Here is a 14,289-nt window from a genome sequence, read left to right as displayed (position 1 = left end):
ATCTATCTATCTATCTATCTATCTATCTATCTATCTATCTATCTATCTATCTATCTATCTATCTATCTATCTATCTATCTATCTATCTATCTATCTATCTATCTATCTATCTATCTATCTATCTATCTATCCATCTACCTATCTATCTATCTATCTATCTATCTATCTATCTATCTATCTATCTATCTATCTATCTATCTATCTATCTATCTATCTATCTGCTTACGGCTGGATGCTCTCGTGATGACACCCTCAGTTGGGGTAAACCAAAATTAGTATGAGAAGGTAAGATGAATTGACGAACACGACTCGCTGTTCATGCCATGAATAATGTCATTATCTCGTCGCGTACGTCGTCAAACACTTTCCGCCTGACAGTGGCATACAACCATGGGAGGGTATGTGCCACTGGCATGCGGGTATGTGCCACAGGTGACTGACAGTTTGCACCCTGGAATAGCGAGAACACAAGTGGATAATTTCAATGCGAAACTTTTAAGACAAACTTGACATCGGCGGCGTTCACCGGATGAATTCAAATAAAAAAATGGCAGATCCCACGTATAATGAGACTCGATGATATGTGAAGCACGAATGGGAAAGGTAGATATGTCACTTTAAAGTCCGCTCAACGTTACGAGGTGGAACTAAATGATGTCATGCATGACTTCTGTGTCATGATCATCATGTTTGGATGTGTCGTTTATCCTCGTCATCTATTCACGTCACGTGATACCCAATTTAGTGTATGGGGAGCTAGCGAAACGCCCGCGAGCACGCTATGAGCGTAGCATGTAGTCATGTTCTTAAATGGCGAACGTGTCAGGATTATCATGTTCGCACCAGTCATATATTTCGCCATCCATTCACGTGATGTAACACCAGATTCGGCATATGCGGAGCAAGTAAAACGGCCGCGAGCGCATCACAAAGGGACCACTATACTCCAAAGTAGCGTTGACGTGTGCGCACTCTGGGCACGACGACGAGACGTTAACAAAACGCGATCACTCAGTCTGACGCCAGGCGCCACCGGCGCGACCAGCGTCCGTCGGCGCGGCCCGACGAAAGACGGCGCGAAATGCCACAGGCTGCATTTGGTGCCAATGCGTTACCCAGACAACACAGCTTCTCCCTCTTTTAGGGGCGAAGCTCCTTATGGCGTGGCTTGTGCGTCCCTCGTAGTACGTAACCACCAGTGGCACATACCCGAAATAGGTATAACATTTGACCTCCAAGGTGGTGCCGGTGAGAGATTTCTTCTGTTCGTTGTTTAACAATAAAAAATAGTGCTCAATGTACATGCCGATGGCTGCTGAAGGAGAAGGAGAAACAGGAGCATTCGGCTTTTAGTGAACGCGCACGCTGCGATCCCCATTAGCAGCCATTGGCATGTACATTGAGCACTATAGGACAAGAAAGGGTTGCTACATTATACTCGCTGGGTGTAACCTCCTTAGTTTTAGAAAGGTTTAGCGAGCGTTGAGCCGCAAGGCCATGAATACAATGAACTAGTATATATCATGAATGAATTCGAGGTGGTTAAAGGGGGGAAGCAGATACGAAGCGCAAGCCTTAAGAAATTAAAAGCCGAATCCTCCTGTCTATCATTTCACATTAGCAGCCACTGGCATGTACATTGAGCACTATCTGACAGGAAAAGGTTGCTACGTTATACTCGCTGGACATAACCTCCTTGGTTTTAGAAAGGTTTAGCGAGCATTGGGCCGCAGTGCCATGAATACAGTGAACTAGTATATACCATGAACTCAAGGTGGTTGAAGGTGGGAAGTAGACCCGAAGCGCAAGTAGTAAGAAAGTGTGCGTGTGCCACCTCTCGTTTAGTCCTTGGAATGTCCACTGAATGGTGGTGCTTCTATATGGGGAATATATGATAAAAAAGATGCGAGATGGTGGGACTTGGAGTGTTGAATAGATGGACGAACGGACACACAGACAGATGCATGGATAGATGCATGAACGGACGCAGGGGCGGATGCATGAACGAACGCAGGGACGGGCGCACGAACAGACGCATGGACGGTCACACAGACGGACGCATGGACGGACGAACGCTTCGCCCCACTCTCCATCATTCACTCCATGGATATGCTGCCATTTTGTTGTGATGGAAGGAAACCGGATGCGGTGAAACGCGTACGCGTAGCGTGGCGCGTGCCTGCGAGTGTATGGCAGGACCAGCGCCTGGCGTCCCGACGCCGGCGTGACGCCACGAAATGAACGCCGGCGAGCACGCGTACCACGTCACGTCGAAATATATTGGCACCTTGACTGTGGCATGTAGTCATGTTCTCACATGACACGCATCTCATGATTATCATGTTTGCACCAGTCAGATACCTTCGTCATTCATTGACGTCCCATAATTACAAATTAGGCATATGTGAAGCTAACGAAACGGATGCGAGCACATCATGAGCGTAGCATGTAGTCATGTTGTTACACGACACACATCTCATATTTATCATGTTTGCACCAGTCACATACCTTCGTCATCCATTCACGTCCCGCAGTACCGAATTTGGTATAAGTGAAGCTAGCGATATAACCGCCAGTGCATCATGAGCGTAGCACGTAGTCATGTTGTTACATGACACACTTCTCATAATTATCATGTTTGCACCAGTCACATACATTCACCATTCATTCACGTAACGTAATGCCAGATTTCACATATGTGACGCTAGCGAAACGCCCGAGAGCGCATCATGAGCTTGGCATGTATTCATGTGGTTACATGACACGCATGTCATGATTTTCATGTTAGGGTCAGTCGCTTGTGTTCGCCATTCAAACATGTCATACCATACGAGTTTTGCAACATGACATGTGAACGAAACCTCCGCAAAAGCTGCAGGAAACAAAATGTAAATCATGACAGTCATGACATACATGTCATGATTTCCATGTCATGACTAGTCAGATATGTTCTTCATACAGTCACGTTATACCATACCAAGTTTGGTACCGATACCGTTATCGAAACAGCCAGGAGAGCGAAATGTCGTAGTCGTCTTGGTAGACAGACGGACGGACGGACAGACAGACAGACAGACAGACAGACAGACAGACAGACAGACAGACAGACAGACAGATAGATAGATAGATAGATAGATAGATAGATAGATAGATAGATAGATAGATAGATAGATAGATAGATAGATAGATACGTTCAAAGTCACCGAAGTTTGCTAAGAAATGCTTCGCATTTAAAATGTCAGAGTCCCAGCAGGAAACGAACCCCAGTATTCTGTGTGGCAACCGAGTATTCTACCACGCAGCCATGCCAGGCCCCGAAACTTCTTTTTAAAGAGACCGTAATGTTCGTGATGGATCCGCTGGGAATGCAGTGATGGCTATCTAATTTTATAAATATTACTTACGTACTTGCACAGTACAGCTGGGACGTCGGGTTAAGATCAACTGTAGTTAAGCGCACCATGATTGGCAGATTATATGAACCAAAGAACGGTGCGAACAGATATTGGTAATTTTAATTCGAGAGCATTAAAAATGCAATGCATCGTCACCAAGTGCATGAAAACGAGTCGGTTAAGCTATAGGTACTATAAGGTACAAAATGTCTACGTTGAAGTCGCCGATAGTATAAAGGATGGACGGACGAACGGACGGAAAGCTGGACGTTTACACGCAAGGATGGACGGATGGGTACATGGACAGATCGATGGACAGGCGCGTGGTTGGATGGTCAGACAGATGGTCCATGTGATCATGTATTCTGCTGTCGTATATTTGATTAATGCATAGACAATGTCGGTGGTTATTTACACACATGCTCTCGTTCATTTGTTGTGCAGATGTTCACTTTGTGTTTGCACTTTGTGCGGCAAGACGAACGCCAACAAGGTCGGCCGAAGGAGCTTCGCCCCTAAAACTAACATCAGCAGCGTTGACCTAATGAACGCATAGAATGAATATCATGGTTCCAACAAGAATTGAGCCCCAACAGTCTGTGTTGCAATCAAGTATTTATCAGAGAGCCCCGCTAAGTCTCAGAGCTGCTTTTCAAGTAGACCTAAATGTTCGTGAAAGGTCCATTGCTGTTACAGTTCTGGCTATCCAATCTTATAAACAGTACACAATTACTCGCATCATACAGTTGTCCCGCTGGTGAAGGACAATTGTAGTATGCGCCATGCACTGAAGCTCATTTATCTAGTTGTGTCCAGGGCAGCCATCCTCACTGGCACAAGCATTACGTATCAGCTTACCACTTCTGGTGTTGCTAATACCCGTGTTTGTTGTTGGCATCGTTACGCAGCACTAAACATGCGACTGTTTAACATGTGTTAGTGCGTACAACATTTGCACACATCTTTAGCGTGATTTTGTAATGTTTCACCCAAGAAAAACATTACATCACAGTCACCTTCCCTCCGAAAGCTTCGCATAACACCGATGGCCAAGGTATTTGGGATCTGCCCATTTTCCTCTAAACATATAATAAAGCTCACGTTCTCAACTGTATAAAAACCTTGTTCGGCATTGTAAAAAACCGCCGTACCTGGATTTGCACTTGTCCTCGCAGCCAAATACAGTTGGCGCGTGTGCCATGCCTCCACTCTCTTGCGATCCCACTGCGAAATTGTCCGAGAGAAACATCATGTTAAGGAGGCGGAAGCACAATCATGAATACAATCAACGACTTTTCCGAAATGTTCACAATGCTCATAGGGGAATAAATAAAGCACTTTCACCGCACAAATTAAAAAGGCGGTAGACGGAGCGTTTAAAGGCTCTCGAAAGCTAACTTCCGTGTTCGTGAAAAGTGAAATCGTAATTGAATGTCACCAGTACGAGAAGTAAACAATAGTTCTTCGGTGAAACTCCGTAGCAGCGTCGAACTACTCATCTTAAGATAAAAAATTCTTAATTCTTTGTATATTCATAGTCGGAACAGCAAACGTCTTGTGAGGGCAACACACACTGCATTTCATTTGATGTGTGGCAGCAGAGACATTAAAAAAGCGCGGACCAACGCTTTCCCAAAGATGAATTACTGAAGAAAGAAGACTGCGTGTAACTGAAAGTTGAATGAAGGCGCAATAATAATAAAAAATAAGAAAATATTAATTTTATCAAGAGTAATAATAATAATCAATACTTTATTTAACATGACCAGGGACAACTATGAGGTCTTAGTGCATGTATCGGTTGCTGCGCCGACTGAGTGACAACGCTGACCAGTTTTCAGCAGACAGGGATAAAGCACCAGCCTTTATTCGCACACGTATCATACCCGGTAGGGAGAATTGAATAAAAGTGGTGAGCATGCGCCGATGATGATGCTTGCAGGCGCGCATCACTTCAGCTTATCTACTCGATAGTGCAGGCGCACGCAAAAATATTATACTACAAATAAACAATACAGTACAGACACTCTGTCTAGTGGCAATGGTACTCGGCTGCTGACTCGTAGGTCGTGGGATGAAATCCCGGCAGCGGCAGCTGCATTTGTGATGAAGGCGAGAATTCTGTTGGCCCGTGTGCTCAGATTTGGGTGCACGTTGAAGAACCGAGGTGGTCGAAATTTTTGGAGCCCTCCACTACAGCATCTCTCATAATTATATGGTGGTTTTAGGACTTCAGCCCCACATATCAATGAAACAAATACAGACACCCTTCCGATGACTCCTAAAAACTATATGCCTGTAACGTGAGCCACGAACGTGCTGCCCTACCCTATCATTGTACCCCCCTCCCTCCGGTACGAAGGCAATGGCGGCTGCCCTCTGCGAACACAGTAAGGCTCTCGAAGTTGCATTCGAGCAGCTGTGATGTCACGTGATAGAGCAGTACGAAGGCGAGCGTTCGCACGTGGTGGACGGTCGCAACGCATGGCAGGAGTCATAGCCTGCGAAATTGCGTGCCGGCAGGAAGCTCCCAATTTAAAAGGGAGCGATGTTCGAGGAATACTTTTTTAGGAGGCATTGACTCTTCATAAGAATGAAATAAAAAGAATGAGGACACATAAAAAAGAGATCAGCACAAAATGCGAACAATAAAGAGACAAGACGAAAGTCATGGAAAGGAAGTGAAAAATAAAGGGGAATATATACAACAACGCAGAAACCTTCAACATAGCAGTTCTACAAACTATGTAGAAAGCAGTCACTTCAGACGGCATGCACTTCGACACTGTCCCAACCCGGTGGCGTGAAGGATTCCCAAGATTTACTACTACTACTACTACTACTACTACTATTACTACTACTACTACTACTACTACTACTACTAATAATAATAATAATAATAATAATAATAAATACCTCCACAGATACGGAGCTTATGGGCATGACCAGTCGAGGAGGCCTTTCAAAGGCCATAAAACGTTTTTATGATATGGTAACAAACATGCGAAAGGCAGACAAGGAGAACAGAAGAACGAAGGTATTGCAAGGGCGCTGTCGGCAACAACCATAAATAGCCATAGTCTATGACTTCTAGATAAAACCATCTCATCGCAATTTGCTGTAACAGTTGTGGTGGAGGTCTTTGGTATACAATTACAGGCGTCTAAACGCCGTGACAGAAAAGGATGTATATCCCCTACCGTGAAATGATGGTGTAATTGATTGCTTACACTCCAACTTTTCTTTTTCGACAGTTGATTTGCGATTGGCACATATCCATGTCACCAGAAGACAAGGAAAAGACTGCTTTCGTTGCTCCAGATGACGTATTCAAACCTAATGTTTTGCCTTTTGGCCTATGAAAGGCACCTGCCACCTTTGAAAGCTTTATGGATGCAGTGTTACGCGGTTGAAAGCAGGAGATATGCATGTTGTCGTCAGCTTTGGCCGTACATTTGAAGAACATAATGACTGCTTTAGCATTGTTCTCGACTGCCTCGAAAAAGCTAGACTGGCTGAAATGTCACAGAAATGTCGCTCTGGCGAACGCCAAAGACTCGTCTTGGGGCACTCAGTCGACAAGGATGGCGTCAGACATGAGGCTATAGTAAGATTCAAGTGGTGCGTTTGTTCAAACAAACGCAGTATGCACGAGAACTTCGATCACTTTTCGCCCTATGTTCGTATTTTCCTCGTTTTGTTCCGTGGTTTCCGAGATAGTGTACACACTGACAAGTGTCCAGTGACAGGATGCGGCCTTCCAGTGGACACCAGAGTGTGACGCCGCATTCTCTCAACCATGCGATATCGGCGTAAGAGCTGTGTTTGCCAAACACAGAAATGGCAGAGAAGATTTCGTCACATATTTCAGCCGTTGCCTGAGCAAATCTGAACGTAATCATACGCCCACGGAACAGGAATGCCTGGCCGCTGTTTTCGCAGTACGAAATTTTAGCTGTTATCTTCATGGGAGATTATTGAAGATAATTACGAACCATTATTTCTTATGCTGGCTGGTCGGTTTGAGTAATCCTTCTGGTCGCCTAGCACGTCGGGCACTGCGCCTTCAGGAATACAGCTTCACGGTCGGTCGTGCAAGGGTGACCGACGCAGCTTTTACGACTTCTCACTGCTTTTACTAGCACGTTTCTCGACGCGGCCGGCTTTCTGCGAGAACAACGGGATGATCACACCCTAGGTCCGTTTTTTATCGCCGCCCATTAATCCTCAAAGCAGCGGTTGCTTTACTGCTCCTGACAAGCTGTTCTAGAAGACAAACTACTCCAGGTTTGAGACGCTGCCTGAGATACGTTTTTACGGCAGAAGTATGAAAGCAATAAAACTGATAGATTGGCGTGTTGCTATGTATCTAAATTATAATTTTCTAGCGCACAGAAAACGTTTTTAGCCTTCGTCTGCCCCTTTCTTACCAATAGGAATTCCTATATATTCCTTGGCATTACTGTCTTTCAGTTCTCAATAACACAGTGTCTAACAAAGAAAAACGAGCCCATAAGTTTAGACTTTGCTTCATACATAGCGAGGGTCTCGTCCTCGCAGACTTCATGTCATGAGGTGGTATGCAAAGGATATTGGTCAGACGTCATCTTGTAATAGGAACACGTACTACGTGACGCGACAACAAGCAATAAGAGTATTTCACACTCGCCGTAGTGGCATCAGGTGGCACTGAATGAAGCTCCCAGGTTTCAGTTCAGTTCGGTCTGGCACGGTGAATGGACGTGTTTTTGAGTGCTCCCGATAGACTGCGCAGATAAGTGGTTATGCATGTTTTGAGCTTGCGTTTAAAATTAATAAGGCAGCAGTTGAAATCAATGTAGCACTTAATACATTACACGGCTTTTCCGGGGGTCAGTCACCAGGTATTTACTAGTTTGTGCTTGTGTGTGTGTGTTTGTTTTTTTCTGTTTTTTGTCCTGCCACCCCGTGGGGAGGTGCACGTACATTGAACACGCAAATGTTTGTAGCTTAGACTTTCTCGTAGGGCAGGGATCGTGTTTTGTAATTATTGAGTGAGACAAGTCTTAAGGACCATTGGTGTCATAAAGATATGGTCAAAATGACTGTAAAGTGTTCACGATGCGGGGTGAGTTTGAAAATAGACCCAAATGCAGAAGCAAATGAAGAAGAGACTGACGCGAAGTGTAGGCAATGTGAGGTCGAGGAAAAAATGAAGAAAACGATGGCTGTCTAGAGTGAACGGCTGTTCAGAATCACCGAGCTGGAGACTGCGTTGGTGGAAGAGCAAGAAAAAACGAGGGCATTGGGAGAAAGGCTGAAGTCCGCCATGGAAGCACTAGCCAAGTTGAACAAAGGAGCGGCCGATGGAGAGAACAGTATGGCACTGGCAACCAGAACGGCGGAGAAGAAAGAGCAAGCAAGTTTGGAAAAAACAGGTTAAGCTAGCTCAATTGTCCCAAGGCCCAGCTTCAGCGAAGTAGTGGTGGGGCTGGGAGGGCACAAAGCAGCCGGCGTCACAGGTGCTAGTAACCCCCAGGTGCAGGACGCTCCAGCTGAAAAGTAACAGCATGTGATAATCGCTGGGCACTCGAACTTAAATCGATGCGCATAAGCAATCAACGAGAAGGTAAGAAGTGACAAGAGGGTTGCAGTAGGGACGTTCCCAGGACGCAAGCTGGACGCAGTCATGAGGCAAGCGAACACAAAACTCAAAACTACCGCTGATAGAAGAAACCTCGTGATAATTTCAGATGGTTTAAACGATGTCCTAAGTGAAGATACGGCAGCAGTAGCGACCACGCTGGTAAAAAGGGTCGACGACATGCGCGCCACGTCTTCTCAGGTACAGGTAGTGATATGCACAATACCGGAGGTACCGGTGCGTAACGACAACCTACAAAGAGCGGTCGTCAACGCAAACCAAGAAATATGGCGGATGAGTTGAGAGAAAGGCTTTGAGGTAGTGGAAATAAACAGAGAGGTGCATAGGTGGGGTGGTTTTCAACGAGACAGAATTCACTTCGATGGGAGACTAGGTCATGAGGTGGGTTGGCGAATTGCAGGACGCGCAGTAGGTTTTTGGGTGGGCACGCGAGCTCTTCGGGGTGCAGGATAGCTAGTAACGAGGAAAACAACCAGGGAGACTCTTTGACAGGTGGTATGGACAAATACGATTCCAAAGTGGCACCAGTATCTAAGGTAGGTAGAGTCCTGGGCAGAAATAGACGTAGCCCCGAGCGCCGAGCCCATTCAGACATAGGTTATATCAACATGCAGGGTTGCAGAAACAGGCTGAAGTGGGAAGAGATGGAAGAAAAGTTAAGGGAGGAGAGGCCGATGGTATACGGTTTGGTAGAAACACATTTTAGAGACATGGAACAACCTCCTAAAAATCCGGAATACGCATGGGAATATTGTAATAGAACAGAAGTCAGCAGAAAGGGGGTGGTTTTGGGGCATTTATTCATAAAAGTACAGACTGGCAAAGGGTCAAGCAGGAGTGCAAGGAACATTTATGGCTAAAAGGGAAAGTGACAGGGCAGAGGACACTACTTGGTTTGGTGTACTTGTGGATGGAAGCAAAGACCAGAGAGGAAAACCAGGCAATGGTAGTGTGTATAACAAAGGACTTTGAGGAGTTAGGAGGAGAGTGCGAGATAATTATGCTAAGAGATATGAATGCGCAGCGAACATATACATGGGTATACCGACCCAACAGGCAAAATGATAATGGATATGTGTGAAAGGCATGATTTGATCATTTGCAACAGTACCGAGAAGTGTGAAGGGCAAATAACATGGGAGGTAGGAAGGCTGCAGTCGACGATAGATTACGCACTAATGTCACATAGGATGTATGATAAGCTCAGGGGAATGCACATAGATGAAGGCGGCTCCAAAAGTCTGGGTAGGGATCACAAACATATCAAGCTAAGTTTTGGAAGAGCACAGAAAGTGGGAAGGAGACAAGATGAGCAACTACAGGAAAATTTTATTCAGAAAGGCAAATAGAAATTATTACTAAACAAGTCGAGAAAGTAATCACTGAGCATAATAAAACAGTGTGGTCATACAGGAATCTAATTAAACTCTTTGAGCTAGAGCTTGCTAAGGCACGTGACAAGTCACTTCGGAAAAGAAGACACAAACCCAAGAGTTGGCGGGATGAGGAATTTAAGAGAGGCATAGCAAAACATCAGAAAGCCTCTAGGCAACACAGACATGCTAAGCAGAGGGGTGAACCGACAGATGATGTTGAAAGAAAATGGGAAATCTTTCTAAGCTGTAGAAAGGATGCATCCCTTGTGATCATTGAAAAGATTAGAAGAAAGGAAGCTCAGCGGCTGGCAGAAGTACATAAAAATATAGAAAGGCAGCTGCGAAATTTTGGAACCATCTAAACTCCCTAAGAAATGAGACGAGCCTAGAGCAGAGGTTCATATGTACAGCTCAAGGTTCTAGGCTAGAAGGGAATGAACCTATTGAATATATATGAACAAGGGTGACAGAAAATTTTCAACAAAGAAACGCTTTATGCACCACAATAGACAAGGATGAATCAAGTGGCGGAATGGCTCCATTTTCACAACGAGAATAGAAAAGGGATGAGAAGAGGGTTCCTAGCAGTACATCAACAGGCCCAGATGACATTCCAATTATGCTGATGAAGATATTAGGTCCGAAGTCAGAGCAGGCTTTTAGAGAGGCAGTGAGCAAAATAATAATCGATGATGAAGTCCCCGATGAATGAAAGCTCAGCAGGATGAGTATGATCTATAAATGGAAGGGGGACAAAGCTGACATGGACAACTACCGTCCTATAACAGTGACATCAGTGGTCTACAGGCTGGCGATGCAGATCATAAAGAGACTGCAGGCATGAATATAGGATGAGGGTGTGCTGGGGGAACTGCAGAATGGGTTTAGGAAACACAGGAGGTTGGAAGACAATCTGTTCTCTTTGACACAGTGCATCGAAACAGAAGAAAAGGAACACAGGTCCCTGTGGCTAGCATTTTTGCATATCAAGGGAGCGTACAATAGCGTGGTTCAAGAAGACTTGTGGGGAATACTGGACACACTAGGTGTGGAAGATGGAGTCACTAATTTTTTAAAGGATATCTATAAAGGTAACAAGGCAGTTATAATTTGGGAAAAACAGGTATCCAAGCCTGTAGAGGTAAAACGGGGGCTTAGGCAGGGGTGTCCTATGTCACCTTTGTTATTCATGATGTACCTACAAGGATTAGAGGCCAAATTAGAGAGTAGTGGGCTGGGCTTCAACCTCTCTTTCTTCAAACAAAGAAAACTCATTGTACAGGCACTACCAGCATTGATTTACGCAGATAATATAGTGCTAGTGACCGACAACAAGGAAGATTTGCAGAGATTGATCGACATCTGCGGTAATGAGGAAGATATGTTAGATTTCAGATTCAGTAAGGATAAATCAGCAGTCATGATTTTTAATGATAATGAAGTTAGTGAGTTTAAAATACAGGACGTCACGCTAGAGATAACAGATAAATACAAATATATGAGTGTATGAATAAGCAATGAGCCCTAGTACTTAAGGCAACACGAAATATATGTGACGACTAAAGGTAACAGGAAGGCAGCGGTGATGCAAAACAGGGGCCCCGCCGTGGTGGTCTAGTGGCTAAGGTACTCGTCTGCTGACCCGCAGGTAGCGGGATCGAATCCCGGCTGCGGCAGCTGCATTTCCGATGGAGGCGGAAATGTTGTAGGCCTGAGTGCTCACATTTGGGTGCACCTTAAAGTACTCCAGGTGGTCGAAATTTTCGGAGCTCTCTACTACGGTGTCTCTTATAATCATATGGTGGTTTTGGGACGTTAAACCCTACATATCAATCAATCAATCAATCAATCAATCAATCAATCAATCAATCAATCAATCAATCAATGAAAAACAGGGCACTGTGGAATTACAATAGATATGATGTTGTGAGAGGAATAAGGAAAGTGGTCATGGTTCGTGGTCTGACGTTCGCAAATGCGGTCTTGTGCATGAGATCAGAAGTTCAAGCAAAATTAGAAATTAAGCAACTTGGAATAGGTAGGCTTGCCTTAGGAGTTCAGAAGAATACACCAAATCAGGGAGTACAAGGTGATATGGGATGGACATCATTTGAGGACAGGGAAGCTAGTATCAAGATAAAATTTGAGAAGTGATTGAGAGAAATGGGGGAGGAGCATTGGGCTAGGAAGTTATTCAGCTACTTGTGCATAAAGAATGTCGATACAAAATGGAGGAAGCGAACCAAAACATTGACTGGTAAATACTTAGAAAACAGCAGGGGGCCAAACCAAAAAGAAGTATCGGTTAAGACGAAGGTGAAGGAAGCCGAGACTGATATGTGGATAATTTGCATGATTAAGAAGTCCGCACTAGAGATCTATCGAAGTTTTAAGCAGGAAATTACCAAGGAAAGGATCTATGATATTGGGACGTTAAGCCCCACATATCAGTCAATCAAATCAAATGATCTATGATAATACTCGGGTAGTTCTGTACTGTTTGAGGCCAGGACGGGAGTATTGCGAACCAAGACATATCGGGCCAAATACGAAGGGGTAGACACGGTATGCAGTGCGTGTGGAGAGGAAGAGGAAACTGCCGAACACTTGATAATGTTCTGTAAAGAGCTTCACCCTATATTTCAGGATGATGGCGCAGACTTTTTCAAAGCACTGGGGTTCAGAGACAGGGAGGGCAAATGAGACTTTAAGTGGGTAGAATTTACAAGAAGGAGGTTATCTGATTTGTGGCGGAAGTCAAGGCTCGAGTGAAAGTTGAACCCTTCGCTGCAAAATACGAGTCCTCTACCCTATTTAGAGGAATAAATAATCAAGTTTTGGTTGACTAAGTATTACGGCTTGGTGGCGTGAACCACCACCCGATCTAAAGGGTACAGCAATATCAATCCATCCATTCAACGTTTAAAAGAACACTAAAGTAAAATAACAATTTACGTCAGATCCAAAGCTCAATGCATGACAACGTTTAAAACGACAATATTATCAACAACAGTGCCCGGCTTACCGAGAAATTAAGGTAAATGCACAGGAACACAAGTGCCGCAGTAGTACATTTCGAAAATTATCCTTATGAGATCAGACGGACCGCCTACAATTAATCACGTGCGATTGAGCTAACTGCACTAAATAAAGAACTTTCCGTGAATCAAGAGGCGCAATAAAATGCTGCTTGTTCGTTTCTGTTTGATTCATAGAAAAAAGAACCACCGGTAGTTAGTAAGGGGAATGGCGCGAGTGGTTCAAAAATTAAATTTTTGCGTGGTTACATGCGTCACATGTGGTGCTATCTAGCGGGGTGCAGTCGAAACAAAAAACTTCGGCTATCTCGAAGCCAATGACGGGAAATTGATCAATCACCGTTGTTGCTGCGGTGGCTTCCGCTGTTTTCTGTCTGCTGCTACTAGTGCAGTAAAGCCGGGCATTGTTGTGCCCGGAAAGAGTAATGTGAGTCGGTCTGGTTGGTCCGCTTCTTGAGGCGGGTAAATTGAAGTGCGCTAACCCGATGCGGACCACTAAAACGTGACTTTATTTCAACATAGGCCCTTCCTTGGCACAAAATTAACACTACGAGGTTTCTGGACCACCATTCAACAATGAACGTCGACTTAATAGTTGCCTTTAGTGTCCTTTTAAATTCACATATATACCTTATAAAGTGCATGGGGGATGACCGCCACCATAGCTCAGTGGTAGAGCATCCACCGCGTCATTTAATGGTCGGAGGTTCAGATCTTACCGGTTACCGGTAGAAAGTTATCTTTTCGTCCACTTTTCTTTCTTCACAATTACATTACAATGGCTTATAGTTACATTCGCTATACTTTCCTTGGAAAAATTATCCGTTGGTTCTCAT

Source organism: Rhipicephalus microplus, chromosome 2 (assembly GCF_043290135.1).
Source record: "Rhipicephalus microplus isolate Deutch F79 chromosome 2, USDA_Rmic, whole genome shotgun sequence".
NCBI classification, from domain to species: domain Eukaryota; kingdom Metazoa; phylum Arthropoda; class Arachnida; order Ixodida; family Ixodidae; genus Rhipicephalus; species Rhipicephalus microplus.
The sequence above is the reverse complement of the archived record's forward strand: the minus strand, read 5'-3'. Positions refer to the sequence as shown.